The following is a 17445-nucleotide window of genomic DNA, read 5'->3' on the forward strand; positions in this document are numbered from 1 at the left end:
GACTTAAATCTCCTTGTATCCACTTAAGAGTGACCTTTTTATCACTTCTGACTACATCCATCGGCTGTTTCTTGGGCTCAGGGAAGAATTTTCATTTTCTGGAGGTAGTAGCTAATCAGAGTGCCTGCTGCCTGGCTTCAGACCTCTGGAGAGCTTTCACTGATCTCGTCAAGCGTATTTTTTATATTTGATGACAAGGCTGCCATCCGCAGTCCAAGATTTTGAGTTACTTACAATCCATTTCTGAAGACTGTGAGGGGCTAATTACACATGAGAGTGTTTCCCACCCTCTCTGTAAGGTTAGTCACTGCTTAATTATTTACTCAGTATGTCGTCTATAGCAAAATATTCTGTACATGGTATATGGATAATAGATTAATAACATAATCTGAATGTGACATCAAGTCCTCTTGTCACTGCCCCCACTCATTCTCAATAGCCACTGATTGTGGGCTGAATTCAATATCAACCATTTGCTGAATGTGTTTTTAGGAAGAAGTCATTATAAAAATTAGCAACTAAACCTGGTGTAGCCATGTTGAAAATCGACTTGTCTCTGCATGAAAAGTCTGGTGCATATGAACTTTCCACGTCCTTCCTACAGCAGCTTTTCTACTCTGTGTTGGCAGCGCTCAAGCAAAGCAAGTGGCACACCTCCTGCTTCTAGCCCTCATTGATAAGTCAGGCACTAATAAGGTCTTGCATTGTCCTTGTGTCTGAACATCTCACAGAAGTTAATGAATATATCCCATATATATTTGTAGGATGACTTTATGTTCTTGTGATCAAAGCCTGGCTCTGGACTTGAGACCCCAGACTGAAGATCACAGAATCACAGATTGATGAGCACAGAATCACAGAAGATGAGCACATCGGGCTCCAGTTCATGGCTCCTGAAGTGAACCAGAGCCCGATGTGCTCATCTTCAGCCTTGGGTCTGAAGTACAAAGCCAGGCTTTGATCACAAGGATGACTCCACGGTGTCTTCTGCCAACCCCTCTCGTCTTGGTACAGCTCTGCCCTTCAAAGTGCTGTGTTTTTCATGCCTTCCCCTTCGGCGTGCATCAAGCCGTACCGCTCTACTTAGGTGCCCTGTGAAAATGTCACGTATTTTGGTTGATATAATACTGTTAGCCATCCTGTCCTTCAGCAGAGTGCAGAACTATCAAAGCATCTCTACAGAATATCCCAAAATACAAGGCACATAGAAACCTCAATACAGGAATACAAAGATGTTCCTAAATATCCTCTTCTTTTGTTCTTCATGGCTTCATCTACTCCTGTAGGGACTCATGCCCAGATCCATAAGCATGCTCTTTAAAATCGTATGTACTATCTATATAGAAAAATGAGATTAACTCAAAGTAAGTGACAGAACAGAGCCTTTAAAACTTGATCCAAACTCAGTCCCTGTAAATGGAATTCTTTGCATCCACTTTAGTGAGCTCTAACTCAACTTTTAGACTGTAAAAGTGGGATGTATCTGACAAAGTGTCTTTGCCTGGGCTGTTCACCCCAGGCTCCCTTTATTGTTACTGATGATACAGTCAATACAGACAACTGAAACTAGGTTACAGCTCAGCTCATCCTACAAAAGTAGATGTTTAAAATAGAGTTACTAAACTAGATGTCTACAAAGGTCAGATGAATCACAGCCTAAACTGCCTCTTTCATTCCACTGACTAAAAGAGAGAGAGTAGGGTGCCGAGCCCAGAGGTAGACACCTACCCCAAAGATGCTCCATGCCCGAAGTGCGTTGCGGCAGGGCCTTCGTATTTCTGCCTGAGCCATACTGTGGGCAGAGATAAGATCGTACCACTAATTCTACGTTCAAGAAGACGTGCCAGGAGGAAGAAAACAAATTAAAAAGAATGAAACTTTTAATGGAAATCTCCAGAAAAAGATACCTATTGGTGCACTACCGTGGATGCTGACATACTTTCCACTGGCAATCTAACGGGAAGTTGTAATGATCTTTAGATTTTCTTGGATAGAAGAAGTTACACAAATAAAATACAATAAAATTATATGTTGTAATATACGTTTTTTATTTTTACCAAGAGAAGAACGATGCAGCAGAAAAATAACCTTCTTTTTTCAGTTTCATTTGTATCAGTTTCCTGATCAAGCTCACGTGACAGTACTTGGACTGCCTTTTTTGGTGACAGCATGAATTTATACCGAGACAGAAGCAATCAAATCACACGGTTTTGAATAAGGTGGGAAAGCATTGAGACTGAGTGTCTCCAGGCCCTGATGGTAGTTAAAAATACTGAATAACTCACACGTTACATTCTCTAAACATCTCCTATTATTTAGTAAATCACTTCCCATAGAAATGAATTTTACCAATGTATTAGTTGTTAGTTAAACTGGCTAATGAGTTGCTAATATCTCAGCAAGTGACAGTGAGATGACTATTTTGGATGCACTCAGATGGGGTTGGCTCACATTATAGAAAGTAGAGATGTGCATGGTGGGAGTCTTGAGGTTTCTTCTGCCCTTCTGCAGCTGTGGAGCTGAGCTGCCTGCTCAGTGAATACTTGCCAAGTGCCAATGTTAAAAAAAGAGAAGAAAAAAAGAAAGACAACTATTTCAAGGGGCAATTATCTAAATGAGCTGGAGAAACCTGGGATGACTAAGCCCCCAATCTCTGGAGAATTTGTTCTGAGCACTGTGATGAATTTTAAAATGGTATTGCATTCTGGGTTTTAATAACATAGCCTTGCTCTTCTTCTTCTGGCTCTAGGCAACTCTTGTTAAGTCCATTTTTTACAAAAGCCTAAGGAAATTGAGTTAATAAGGCAAAGTCACTAAACCCACTGCTGCAGAGCTGCCAGGTGCCTGAGAGCAGGCGAGAAGGCAGGTGTGTGTGTGTTACTTTCAGCATCGTGCCTACCGAGGTGGGCCTTTTTATCTGTCATGTTAGGGATCTGTTTCATTTTCAGTTAAGCAAATGAAATTAATTAAAGGGGGAAAAAGTTTCGGTATCTTTAGCACGATCAGTAGTAATTTATGCAGCTTTGGTTTCCTTCCTCTGATATATTAATGAACTGAGTTTGGATCTTGACAAAACAAGAAACATCTCTGGCTAAAAAAAACCACCAACAGGAAATGTCAGTCCCCATCACTGGTTTACAGTTTTAAGTTTGTTTCTTCAGTGAACAATGCTAGAAGCGCAAATGTCTTGCCACGTGAGGTTGGAGTCACAAGCAAATCTGGCACTGAAACACCAAGCCTTGGTGAAACACAGGTGTCGGGTTTGGGTGTGTTAGTCCCTGGGAAAATTCTAAACCTGAGTCAGCTGCCCATATGTCTCTTTAACCAACATCTGGAAGGCTGGACACTTAAAAGTGGGTTCACAGAAGAAGGCACAGTAAGAAGGAGGCACCTAAACCACCTAACAAGGAACACGAGAGGTGCAACTGGGCTTTGATCGCAGCCGTCGAGAGGTCAGGGGGATCTGTCTCTGTAGCAGACCTGTAATTGTGAATCTGCCCCTGGAGGTGGGAACGAAAGTCAGCCCTTCGTGTCTTGTAAAAATGTGATGCCCGCTGTAGCACTTGAGCAGTTAATGGCGTTGTGTGTTGGGGAGGCTCCATGTTCAGTTCCCTCCCGTCCTCTCCTCCAGGCCCCTAAGACCCCGTCTGCAAGGCCTAGAAATTGTTAGGAGTTACAAAACAATCAAGTTAAATCTTCCTTTGTGAAAACCAAAACCAAAACCATAGAGCACTGTGAATCTAACTCAGATTTTTTTCCAGGGAACATCTGATCCAATTTAATTCAGTAAGTCCCATTCCAGTCATTAATCTCCAGCCAAATTTTGTTTTTTATTTTATTGCACATTATGATTTACTGCACAGTTCTCTGTTCATTATTACTTAGAGAAGCAGTTGCTCAGATCCCCTTTCCTGATCAGGAAAATACTGCGCAGATGTGAACAGAAGTAAGACTATTACTCCTCTGAGAGAACTCTTCCCCAATTAAAAATAGTGTCTGTGAGGGAAATTATGATCTTGCAAATAGCTTCTGCTTCTAAGAAAGACTACATTAACAGCACAAATGAGGCCAGGTTTCCTTACATCAGGTCTACTGTTTGCTGCAAAAACAGTGCAGCAACTGACACGATTAATATTGCACAAATATCCTGGGAGGGCTTAAAAATGTTGAAATCCCACATATGTATCCTTCAGTGCTTAGAAGAACCTGATCTGCCCAGTGCATTCCAGAATGAACCTATTTCCTTTTTGGGAAACAAATATCTTATTTGTTTTTGTCATGCACAGGAAAGAACAAAGCAGAAACATATTTTCTCGTGATAACTACTGTCGAAACCAGAGGGTGTTGCCAGCGTTCACGCAGATGCTGCCTGGTCACTGTGGTCCTTCTCCTCCCTTGCGTTGTATCTGTGGGAAGCAGAGCAAAGCCCGCTGCAGTTTGCATCTGGAGTAGGAGCTGGATGAGACTGTTCAGCTCTGGTGTTCGTGACCACCACCCATCTCCTGCTAAGCCTGGTAAACCAATATACGTTGCAGATGGCTGGAGGTGCTAAGGAGCGAAAGCACTAAGCGGTCCTTTCTGGCGATCTGAGTTTCTTTCCTGTCTAAGTTCACATTCTGGAGGGAGCCCAGTGTCTTTATCCAAGACGCAAATTGACTTGTCTTCAACAGTCTGGCCCAGCTGATGAATTCTATTTAGAAAGGCCCTTTAATTATAAAAACAAATGTTCCACAGCTCAGGACTGAGATACATTGTCTTGCACTGGGAAACCGAAGAGGAAGCGCTGAACTCCCGTCTACCGAAACCCTAATTAGTGGACTGAAATAACTGACTTCACTTTCAAAAGGACATTGACATAATTTATCCAGGACTTTGGTATGAGCTGAGGGTCTGAATTTTAGGCAACCAGCTTTTGAAAATTACTGATTTAAGCTTTTGTCTACAATGGGCAGCTTTAGCAAACAGGGTCCTCTCCTGGTATTGCTTGTCTAAGCAAAACGTTGCCGCTGTACTAGCAGCCAGCACTAGTATGCAAGCAATTCTGATGTGAGGATATTATTATCCCCGGGAAACGCTTTTCGCATTAACATGGTGGTTTAATGGCCTGTGATATTGCAAGAAGGTATTTCTTCCAAGGAGAGAGAATTTAAGTGCTGGGATAAATAACAACAGGTGTCTTTCACCTAACTGTTATTGCTCCGAAAGCCACGCTGGCACATGCAGGTTTGCATGAACACCAAGAGGACTTGGGAGAGCTGAAACCCCACGTGGGCACCCGAAGGGCAAATGCCCGTGGAAGCTTTTCCCCCAGGTTGTGGTGAGCGCAGTGCGGCATTCCCGTGGACATTCTCTTTTTGTCTCACAGTAGTTGCGGCTTTTCTCTTGGGGAGGAGGTAGTCTGAGGTTACAAACAGTGGTTTTTTCTTCTAGCCATCAGCCTGTTTACAAAATGCGTAGGGGCGCTTGAGACCTCTGTTCCTCCATCTGTCTTGGTTGAGCGGGGTTCAAAGTCTTGGGGGGACACGTGCACACACAGCGAGGGCAATTGCCTCAGCCTGATTCATAGGCCCTGTGCCACAAGGCCAGGCTACAAATATTGCAGAGTTCTCAGTAACGTGTTATTTAAACTCCACTTAAATGATCTAAATTTCCATGAAATAAGTTAATTTTTTCTCCCAGGTTGTAAATCACAACACGAACTAGATTCCCTTAAATGATAAGGTGTCCTTCAGCATCCAGCATAATGAAAAAGTGTTGTCTGTCACTCCTTGTTTTCCTTAGGGCCAGGCTAAACCTGGTCTCACTGGTTGGGGTCATGTCCCCTCTTGTGCCTGATCTGCCTAATGGTGCAAATCTATTGTAGGAGTTTACTTGTAAGTCTAACTCTCTTGCTCAAATTGTAGCCATTGGAGGACTTGGCTTAGGGAATTGCCAATATGACTCACAGGACATGGGCCTATTGCAGATTCCAGCCTTGAGAGGGAGCTGCTTAGGGCCTCCTGACTGTTTGGGAAATGAAACGGTCTTAAAATGGGCAGAATTAGTGTTGGAAATGATCCTTGGGGGAAGGAGATTTCTGGCTGAAGAGGAACCTTACAGCCAGGCTGTTCTCTGTGCTTGAAGGCAATGGAAAAGATGAAGCGTAGGAGTTTATGATATACCATGTGCATACATGTATATACCACCCTATAGGGGGGACCGTGTAATTACTGCTCTGAGCTTCCTTGGATCTCTAGGAAGAAAAACATAAATCTCAACAGTCAAGCGATTTCTCTAATTCAGACCAGGTGTCAGATGGGCTGTCGTATGGCTCCAGCATACAGGAGCAAAACATGACTTACAATCACCTTTTTATCCTTGTTCCTGCTGCTACTGTCGCCCTTTAAGTCTAATATTCTCAATGGTAAGGAAATTTGTTTCAACTGAGCCAAATCCCATTTGTCTGTCTAGGTGGTGAGAACAAATACCAGCTGTAGATCATCTTGGGTCAGAAGTAGATTTTTAACCCCATCCTGGTCAACATGTGAACACGATAGCTCCTTCTCAACCACAACTTCATAAACACAGAAAATAAAAATGATAAAGTTTAAATGACCCATGAGATCTGGGATTCTGGCTAAGACCTATCTTACCATTGATTACATCTGGAGTCAGATTGTGACATTGATTTAGGACAAGTGTAAGATCAGAATTATACCCTGCTGGTTGATCATAATTTAAAAGCTCTACATTTTATGTAGAATTATGGTGCCCATTAGTTTTAATAAAATATCTTCAGAAATTATTCTACCAAGGTAGAGATCTTCTTTGTTCATGAATATAGATAACTACTGAATTGTAGGAATTTCTGATCCTGACAAGCTTTGCTATGTACTCAGCTACTAATTGTGAACAAGAATAAAAGGACACCTGCTGAAATAATTATTAAAGGATATGCAGCTACAACCTGCCTCTGATCAGATGGATGGAGCCAGTATCCTACATCAGCAGAGAATGCAGTCTTACACATTTTATGAAAAATATACCACTAGGTAAATGATTACATCAGTAAGCATATTAATTTGGGTGACTACTGAAGGGCTTGCATTTGAATGCAGAAGGAAAATAGCAATATAGTTCCACACTAAATTAGATAAAATAAACGTTAGAGTTCCATAGTGCTGGCATAGATCGATCTTACCCACAAATAAATCTGGAATATTTCCACAAAATTCAGTTTGTAGCACTACTATAAATCAGGTAGGAGACTAGGATTGGACCCTCGCTGTCAATAATGATTTAATAGCTGTAAATTCAGGACAAAATTCCTTCCATGATTTTGTCTACCCATTTTTGTCTACCAATTTGTTGTACCCATATAAGCCTTTTTTTAATAGATGCTTAAAATGTTTATTAGTTTAAATAGAAAAAAAGCCTACAAATCCATGTTGCAAATATCTGCAGGACAAGTTCATCCTAAGTATGAGCTCTGACTCAGAAAATCCTCCAGGTGAGATCCTGGAAAGCTGGGGCCATAATCTGGGAAAATGCCACTACATGTCCTCACTGTTCAACTCTTGCATCCTACACACGTCAGCCACCACTGGAGACAGGATCCTGAAGTGTTGGCTCAGATGGTTTTATGTTCTGATATAGAACCATAATATTATGCTAAGGGCTTGGTGTTATGCTGAGTCTAGATACCATAAGGCTTCTCCTAGCACCTGAAGCGTCCTGCTGCCTCTCTGTCTGGCAGTTCTGGCCAGACAATTGCTTTCTATGCATTTGGCCAACTGCTATAAAAAGGGCATGCAGCTGTGCCAGCCTTGGCAGGAGACATCTCCCTCTTCTTGGCCCAGTACTTTTGAGGAGCACATCAACCATGTGCCCTGCATTTCCCACTTACGTGCTCCCTTCTGGCTACTCCAGAGATGAACAAGAAGAAATGGGGAGCCAGCCACGCTTCTCCTGCTGCTGATCTGGGTAGTGCCATGCAGTGACTTGCCTGTGGTCACATTGTAATTCAGTGCCAGAAGGTGGCAATCCCAGGGCTGTTGTTAAGCCACTAACTAAAAGCTGATTTCTTTTCTCCCCAGACTGGAGAATAGATATGGAGAAATGCATGTGGTTGCAGATCCTCCCATGACCCTGGGGCACAGCTCAGTTTCTAGCTGCAATCCCACCCCATCCCCGTGCCACAAGACCACAGCTCCAGCCACTGTAACCAAGAGAGGAGACTTGGCAAGGCCTTATTTGCCCTTTTTCCAAAGCAGGTTGAATTTTCAACCTTAAGGCCACACTCCAAAAGTCATTTGCTTTCCTAGATCAGAGGCCATTCTGGTGATTGTACAGATACGGTATTTTTACCTGCTGAATTACAAATGAGGCTTGCAGCTGGGTGAAGAAGATTAATTGCACTGTTTTATTTGCACAATGAACACTTAGGAGCATGTCTGTTTGTAGCCAAGGAGAGGCTCTCCTAATCACAGACTGAGGATGTACTGGAAATGGATGGAGATTAAAAGCCCATGACCTTTGGGCGTCACAAGCCACTTGCAGAATGTCTCACAGGCATCTCCTCCTGTGGGGAAATGTTGCAATCTTCAGTTTTATTGGTTTCTTTAAGCTCCAAATTCTTTAAAACTGGACGATACTATGTATCTCCATGTCTCTGTGATGATGAGCACTGTGGCACTGTGCAGGTGTTGGGATCTTCACCCCCGCAAACACAACTGCTCACCTCTCGTTCACACGTATCCTCCCTCCAGTCTTTCCTCCCTGCCCAACAAATTCAGGTTTTGAGGGATGGAAGAGCTCAGTTGGGGCATTTTACCACCCTGAGCAGGGTTGCTCCTTGCCGTCCCCCCCTGGAGCCTGCCTCTCCAGCCCCAAGCCACGCGCCTTTCACTGCTTCCCCCGGGGATCACCCGACGGTCTCAGGCACGCTCGGCTTCGCAGCAAAGCTTCTCCAATTTGTTTGTTATTTTTCCGCTGGCTTTATTTATGAAAGCTGTGTGCCGAAACGTCCCCCCCTCATCACCACCCATTTTCTCTCCGTTTTGTTTCCCGCCGGGTGTTTCGCCCTGACACACCAAATAAAGACATGAAACAGGAGGTGGGGAACATCTGGCCCTGGCTGCAGAGCATCGTCTAGAAGAGAAGCTCCTAGAGATAAAAGCGGGGGGTTTTCCCTCTTTGCCGGACCTTGCTGTGGGATGTTCAGGGCTTCCTGCCGCAGCCCCCGGGACGGCCAGCAGCCCTTGGCCAGGGCTCCGCTCTCCCTAACGCAATTACAGTCTGCAAACGTTTAAAGGCAGTTTCTTTTGAGTTAGCCACATGCTTCAAATTGTTATGTGGTTAACCGCTGAGAACAAACCCCCACACAAATACCTACGGATCAACTTGCTTGAGCCAGGGTGGTAGTGGTGGAGGCGGAAGGGGAGGGGGGAGGCTTCCTCATTTTGCTTTTGATGAGAAGAAAATAGAGTTTTCTTTTGACTTTTCCAAGCTGCTAGCAGCCGCTGTGTCGTGGTGCGCGCTGGTTGTTGCCGTTCGGGCATTTGTTCGCATTTACCGCTGATGAAAGGAGCCTTGTTCGACAGCCGTGGCCATGTACGCCACGGGCCAAGTCCTCCGCTGGTGTAAATCAGCTCGTCTGGTGAATGGGAACTGAAAACGCGACCTCCTCTCCATGTGTGCTGTGCAAATGCTGAGCCGGGGGAAGACTTCAGTGCTTTGACATTGCCCTATCCCATGTCCCTTAACTCTTATAAAAGCTGAATACTTTTCTGCTGACTCACAGAGGCAGATGGATTTTGTTAACTCCAGCCGAGATAGAGGAGGACAGAGGAAAAGCATCGCTGCCTCTCGCCGGGGCTGAACCCGGCTTTGGGGTTCAGGGGAACCAAGCGAGGAGCTTCACATCACGCCCTGTTCAGCATGGATGGAGCTTGGCTTGAGGGTACCACATGGGAGGAGAGTGATACGTGTTCCAGGCTGAGCCCCGCTGCTAATCAGTGTCTGAAATAATGAACCATACTGTTGTTCCTTCCCCCACCTCGTGCCCTCTCTCTGAAGCACTGCAGCTCCCCAAAGCCCAAGAGAGAGACTTAGAGCCAACAGCAACAAAAATCCAAACACCCCAAAACAAGCACAGAGCTCAAAAACCCTCAGTAATTCCATTGCCTCTACTTAAACCTTCTTAAATTACAGAGTTTTTTAGTGAAGTAAATTAATTTCCCTTTGCTTGCATTTCCTTGTATTTTTGAGGACTATGAAGCCACTGAGGAGCAAATTGTCTTACAAACCCAACCCTACATGGCGACAGTTTCCAAACACAATTGGCATAGCTGTTCATCTAGCGCTAATGAGAGTGGACCCAAGTGGAAATATAGATAATTATTTTGCTATGTGCCAACTTTAAGATCCATCTTAAGTTTATTTTCATTTATAAAATGGCGGATTAAAGACTCTACAAGGTGGCTAGAAGAGTCTTGAGGGAAAAGCTGCAATCCAAACGCGATCCGCTTTGCTCAGGTGCAAAACACAATTGCATTCTTTGCTTTTTGCAGAAAACAGTGCGAAAAGGAGGGGTTAAAAGCTTTGGATGTGGGGAACAGGTTCAGTGAAAGTGGTTTAGTTCCTCTGGTCCATTTATCATCTGAGCAGAGAAACATCACTGTGCGTATGAAGTTAGCTCTGCAGGACTCTATGCCTGTCAAAACTGTTCATCCATACGTGCCAACAACAGCAAGAAAGGCAGGAGGACTGGCAGTCGTGATGGTGAACGAGTTGGACACATGGAGTGAGGGCGCATGAGTTGAACCTCCTCACTGATGCAGAAAGGGAAGAAGAGCGAGGGAAAGAACATTAAGGCATGAAGTGTCTAATCTCAGAGGGTTCAATGGTGCAGTTGGTTACAAAAAAAAAAAGACCTTTTGCAGAATTTCTTCATGGGCAACTGAGTAGATAGGTCTTAGTGGCCAGTTAGTCCTCATGCTGCTGAAGGTACAGGAGTAAATGCCAGCAGAAACAGCTGCTGGGGGATATTGGCACATTAACATTATTGGCCGTGGGTAGCTGAGTTGGGAATATTGCACTTAGATAATTCAAAAATAATGTGATAATCACTTATTAAGGAACTATTTAGTGCTTGGTATAGTTATATGGAGACATATAAAAAATTTCCACAGTCTAAATCAAACAGAACCTTAAACCTATGTGAGGGCTATCAGGACAAAAAAAAAAAAAGGGGGGGGGAGGGAAGAGAATTCAGGTTTATAAAAAGAAACACGTACACAATGAGCTGAAGGTTGTGCTTCTGCACTTCCTGGTCTGGGTGTGAGCAGAAGAGGAAATACCAAAATACCACCAGAAAAACTATTCCCACAGCATTTCCAACCTGACTGAGACCAGAAATTTCTGACAGTTCTGCAAAAAAGGGGGAAAAAAACCCACAACCGACCTAGTCCCAAGCCTCCTGCTTGTTGGAAAGCCAAGAAAATTTCCAAAGCTAGGAGATTTGGGTAGATCTAGACAAGTCTTTGTTTTTCCCCTGAGTCCTCATCTGTACTCTGTATTTTCTGCGGTTCACTGAGCATTGGTGAGATTTTGACTCTTCTGCCAGCTTTGAGAGGAGTACATTTCTGCTGTAGCCAGTTTAATCGCATCTCCGACCACAGACCACCAAATCACATGTTAACTGCGAGGCGGGGCACCACAGTCCAGTCTAACTCAGGTGAGGAGTTCCTTGTCCTCCCTTTCGTTTTTTGGGGATCAGTCCCCTACAATGAGAGTACAAACCTACCTACGCAGCAAGAACCGATGTTTCAATGCATAAAATACCATCAGTTTCAGTGTTGCCCCATGTTCATAACCAAACCTGAATTCCTGAAGGCTTGCAGGCAGAAAAGACATGAGTTTGGTCTGGCTGGTCTCACACAAACCTTCCACTGATACCAAAGAAAACCTTGAAGAAGAGCAGCAGGATCACAAGGGATTGTGCGGAAAGCTGGCACACCAGGCAATTAGTTTAAAGCTTCAGATTTGGAAGCTCTGCAAAGAATTTGGAAAATGGCTCTTTCCCTTTATTGGTATAAAAAAGGAAAGTATTCTTTCCTGCTAAACCCCAAGAATTTAAATGTTAAAGTCTCTTGATTGACGTGTAGTATTATATACTGGGATTCAGGACATTTTCAATAGTCTAATGAAAATCAGGGCCAAAGTAAAACTACTATAGAAAGCTGTTTTCCCTATAGATGTTTCCTAACATCTAAACAATTTCTGAATCAGGTTTTTTTCCCTAAAATTAGAGAACCGAATCCCTGGAGCAGCTCCAAGGAGCAGCTCAGGAATGTTCAGTGCAACCACAGCCTCCAGCTATGGGACAGAATAAAAGTTGCAACAGTGGTGACGCTTTATCTTCCACATCTTACTCCAACAACACTTCCATGGGTGCCAGCAATGAAATCTGCTTCAGAGAGATCTGAAAAGAAGACTTTTTCTTTTCAAATGCTGAGTCACTGATTTTGAGACTGGTCAACTCGTTGCATTTGTGACTGCAGTTTAACTAAAACCACCTAAGGCTAATGATTCTGTCATGGACTCTCACATCCAAAAATGAAGCTAAAACCTTAGCTAAGCCTCATGTCTGAATGCAGCTTTCCAGTTCATTCAGAGCAGCATAGCACTCAGCATTTTCCCTCCAACAACAGAAAGCCCCTTTCTGGCCTCCCGGAACATTGCTGCATGAAATACGTTTTCACTCCTACTGCAAACTTATTTAAGAGACAATAGGAGAAATAGTTGGCACATGGATTCTTCTTAAAACTTAAATCTAGATCAACAATAAAACATAAAAGGCCAAGGAAACATGCAAAGACACTCAGAAAATTCTCATTTTTCTTTTAAGATTAATTTTTGCTGAGATTGAGACATTGCAATTTACTCAATGTGGGCCCCATTCTGCAAGTCTTCTTACATGAGCTCTTTTTAAAGTCACTGAGGTTGTTTACGTGAGGTTGTTTACGTGAGTAAAAGTTACTTACATGAGTAAGGACTCACAGAATCTGGCCTTATACATTTTACTACGGTAAAGTTTACCTAGACGTTATCTGGCCTGTAGAGCAGCATGTATTTTTAGGAATTAAAAATGGACTTCAGTTGGTTTTTTTTGGAAAAAGTTCTAACTTCAGCGTCACCCATCTGCTTTTTGCAGTTTGCTCAGCAGCCACATTGAATGGACGCGCTCAGCCTTTGTCCCTGCCTCAGAGCTGCTCGTTACCAACCACGCTCAGCCCCAGCGCGCTGTAACTCACCAGGATGCGTGCAGTCTGAATTCCCATTCCAGATTTGGTCCTCGAACCTAAGGCCATTATTCCATCTCAGACTAAAACATATTCTCCCATGGGCAGCTGAAAAAGACCATGTTTCTTCAGGTTTTCTTGCCACAAAAAGCTAAAATAAAGTGAAATAAAATAATAATAATAAAAAAGGAAATCCAACGGGCGGCAATCCCCAGAGTTCTGGAGTCTAAGGGTGTTGATCTGCATCCATAAATGTCCTGACCGGTGAGGAGACACAGGCACTACAACTGGAAAGAGAGCAGGAAGGAAAACCTACCATGTGAGCAAAGTAAAAAAAAAAAAGAAGCGGGGGGAAAAAGAGAGAGAGAGAGAGAGAAAGGACTGCTCAGTGGACAGCACTTGGGCTGATAGCAGGGATTTCAGGAAATCCAAACACTCAGACAGGAAATCTGAACACTGGATAAACATGCCACAATCTCCACAGATACAGTTAACGTGCTGCGTCTCCCGTTAACCCTTAGCCTGCCCATGGCTGAGGCTGAAATCAGATATGCAACGCCTGGAAACACAAGCTGCCCGGGGGGCTCCCGAGTCTGAGCGCTCCCAAGTCTGAGCAGCAGCCCTGCGTTCGACCCTGCCTTCTCCTTCCCTCGCTGCTCCGGCGAGGAGATTTTCCTCACTTTATTTCTACATAGTGATGCTTTAGTTAAAGCGTGTATGATTTTCCTCCTCTGAGAAGGAGATGATCTTGCACCCTGAGCCCTGCAACAGCAGGGCAACCTGCCTGAACGCCTGTGTGCCACCAACCGTGGCTACTTGGTAGTCCTGAATTAGTTTTACCTGTTTTTTCCCCTCTCTTGTGCTGTAACACAAGATTTATACAGCTCTCTGTGAGATACTTGCAGGGTACCAGTGATCATTTACTCTAGGGCAGCAGGGTTGGGGGGGCACCTTAGAAATTAGAGGGAGAGCATTCTTAAAGGAACAGGGGAGTTTAAAAACTCCCTTTATGCCATTTTGTCAAGGAATTGAGGATCAAAGTCTGCAGTCCTTAGTAAAAGTAAGATGAAGCCTGTTTGGTTGCTTGTTTCTGGAATATAGACTTTGCTCTTTGTGTCTTGTAGTTCACTCCCTAACATTAACGACATCACCTTTTTTTTTTTCTTTGAGGCTTAATTGATTTTTTTTATATCTACCTTGGTTAAACTATTAATGTAAAACTCTTAGCTAGCTACAACAGTAAGAAGAAGCGATAATATTTCATAGAGCTGACCCCTCGCTCCCACAGATGTAATTAACAAAGCGACGTTCACGTGAGAGTTGGCCAACTGAAACCCGTAGCACTACGAGAACGCACGCACACACGGAACTAAGCCCCTGTGTGTTTGCGGGATGGGGACTTCACTGTGTTTTCTGTAGGAGGACAATTGCAGCCTTCACTGCTTTTCAGCGGTCACTGACTCCTAAGGCAAGAGCCCGCTTCCAAAAATGCTTCCTCTCTCTTAAAATTGACTTTTTGGGACAGGCCTGCCTACATAGCGTGAATGCCACGTCTTCAAATTTTCTGGTTCTCCTAGGACTTCATAGCGATAAAAAAAAGATAAAAATTAATACCTTGAATTTCACTTTGCCATTTGCTGGTGGAAGTAATTAGACACAGAGGTAATATCCACTAACTGGTGCCCTTGCTTAAGGCATTGGCAATTAACTCGTCTGAAATAGCCTTAATGTAAGTCCCACATGCAATATTAACCTATATCATTATATTAAGGTACCCACCAGGAACAAAATAGGATCATTATAGGAAAAGGCTTCCTTCAGCACCTTCTACTACTTACGGCGTATTTCTGCTTATTATTTCAAAGACAGAAGCTCTGGCAAACCAGCATCGGTTACAGCATTCCCTGGAAGTGACCAGGCTTGGAAATCACGCCTGGTCTACTGAGGTAGGTTGTGTTGGCCAAGCGACGCCGCGGGGAGCTTGGCAGCAGAGCTGGGGTGGAAGACGGGGCTTTGGGGGCATCCCTGCCTCAGGAAATCTCCTCTGGTCTCCAGCCCAGTTCTGAGTCAGGAAACATCTTTCAAGTTGGGTCCTCACATTGCCAGTCATTCTCCTACTAGTTTTTAGGATGCATGAGGCCAGCGATGGAGGTCGGTCCCTACGAGCGTGGCTGGAGCGCTGGCGGCAGCATCTGCACAAATAGCTGGTAGAACAAAGGCTTGGCTTTAGAGGCATGAAGTCATTCCCCTTGCCTAGCATGTGCTACATGAAACAAGTACCAAATGGTTGTTTGATGATGTCAGGAGGGAACTGGTGGAAAAACAGGGAAAAATTAAAACATGTCAGGGTTGGACTTCTTTTTTTCTTCTTGTTCCATGTGCTTTGCCAGTGAGCTATTTCAGTTATTCACTTTTTTCCATAGAAGTTCTTCTGTTGTCACGGTTTTTTTCACCTTCCCTTTTCTTGTATTTTCCTCTTAGTGCAACTCTTTCCAGTAGCAAAAGGAAAGCAAAAATAGAGGAAAGGAACAAAGTGCAGCCTTTGCTTTTCAGTATAATTGGAAAAAAGAGAAAATATTTATAAGCCCTCAAAATATGCATTTTGAAAAAAATGCCTTTTAAGATTGAGAGACTTTTCATTTGAAAACATTTGAGCAGCTCTAGAAAAAAAGGAGCTGGGGGAAGCGGGATATAATTTATTACCACTAACATCTGCTGTAAATCAGTTAGAGGTAGGCAAACATTCCCTGCCAGGGCACAGTTAGGTCAAGGTGAGAGGGGATAAAGCAATAATTAAAAAGACCAGCGTCCCCCGGCTAGCTTCAAGAGGCTGTAAGCAGAAGAGCAAGTGCTTGCTGCAAAACTGCTTTTTGTCTAGAAAAATTTCAAAGGAAGGAAAAAAATTTCATTGGTATGTTCAATGGAAAACTATCAGTTTATAAAACAGCTCCAACAATTTCCCTACAGAACTACAAAAAGTATTATACTTTTCTGGTTTTGTAGTTATAAAATAAAGGTGACAAAAGGTTGTGCTTATTGTGAAAAGTTTCATTTGATGAGAAATTTCTGTTGAAAAGCTCTACAGAAAGGTGTTATTGTCAGTCTTGGTAAAAGGGAGAACAAGGACAGCATGGTAGGTAGAATAATAAAGCTGACAAAAATAAACCATACAGAAACATTCAGCAGAACAGGGTAGAGAGAAAACTTCAAACTCAGGCCAGCAGAGTTATCTGAGCTTAAAAGTGGATAAAGATTCCTGAACGGGCACAGCAGCTGCAAAAAATCCACCATCACCTGAGAAAAAAAGCCAGTGGCCTTACTCGATACAGATGTGAAGATGCTTGCTTTTAAATTGGAAAAAAACCCCTTTGGCACATCCACCCTTGATGTACCCACGGCAGCTGAGCTTTCTGCTCTCTTCCTCTGTATCCCCAGGATGTAACTTTCCAGAGTCCTCGAGCTGATAACAAAATTCTCACTTCTTCCACAAAGATAGCTACTGAATTAAGACAAATCAGTTCATTAAAGATTAAAAGGGTTTAGCTATGTATGTGAAAGATAAAGCACATGGAATTATAATTGAGATTGTGAACAAAATGCTCGTGAAAGAGTTATCATTAACCTCTGAGGCCCCAAGCTCTGTTATTTTTCATGTTTCAATGACAAGCCTTATCATTATAAATAGTTAGGAATATTTTTTTCTAGTATAGATTTGAAACGAAGATCAGTTCTTTAGTTTTCACCACCCTACTTATTGGATTTGGTGAAGACTTCAACACAATAATTAAAACATTTGGAGAAAAAAAAAAATCGCAGGTCCCAGTTTTGTCATTCTTCACCCTTCAGTCACCCTGAGGCTTTACACCCTTGAAAAAAATTGCTTAATATATTCACGTGAAACTAATTTACTTTCCCTTTAGAGCGTGGCCAGCCCTGTGTGCTCAGCAATCCCAGACCTCTCAGTAGCTACCAGAAACTGGATGCCAGAGAAATACTGCAACACGCTTAAACAAAGTTCCCCATTCACACTGTGACTCTGTGTGGATTTACAACAACATATGCTAAAACTTAGCAAACATTAGAGAAAATGAGTAGAAAACACTAACCAAAAGGATTTCATAAGCACTGACACAACTTACCATAAGCTATAAACACTATTTTT

At 43.2% G+C, this 17445-nt stretch overlaps 1 protein-coding gene across 1 annotated transcript in view; it reads right to left on the reverse strand.

Moving 5' to 3' along the window:
* Window positions 1-13550, reverse strand: part of ASAP1 (ArfGAP with SH3 domain, ankyrin repeat and PH domain 1) — a 157503-nt gene extending 143953 nt beyond the window's left edge. The window contains exon 1 of the mRNA XM_075495269.1: window positions 13296-13550. The gene's annotated coding sequence lies outside the window, so the exon portion shown is untranslated. The remainder of the gene's footprint in view (window positions 1-13295) is intronic.
* Window positions 13551-17445: the final 3895 nt, after the last annotated feature.

This window comes from Mycteria americana, chromosome 2, assembly GCF_035582795.1.
Source record: "Mycteria americana isolate JAX WOST 10 ecotype Jacksonville Zoo and Gardens chromosome 2, USCA_MyAme_1.0, whole genome shotgun sequence".
NCBI classification, from domain to species: Eukaryota; Metazoa; Chordata; class Aves; order Ciconiiformes; family Ciconiidae; genus Mycteria; species Mycteria americana.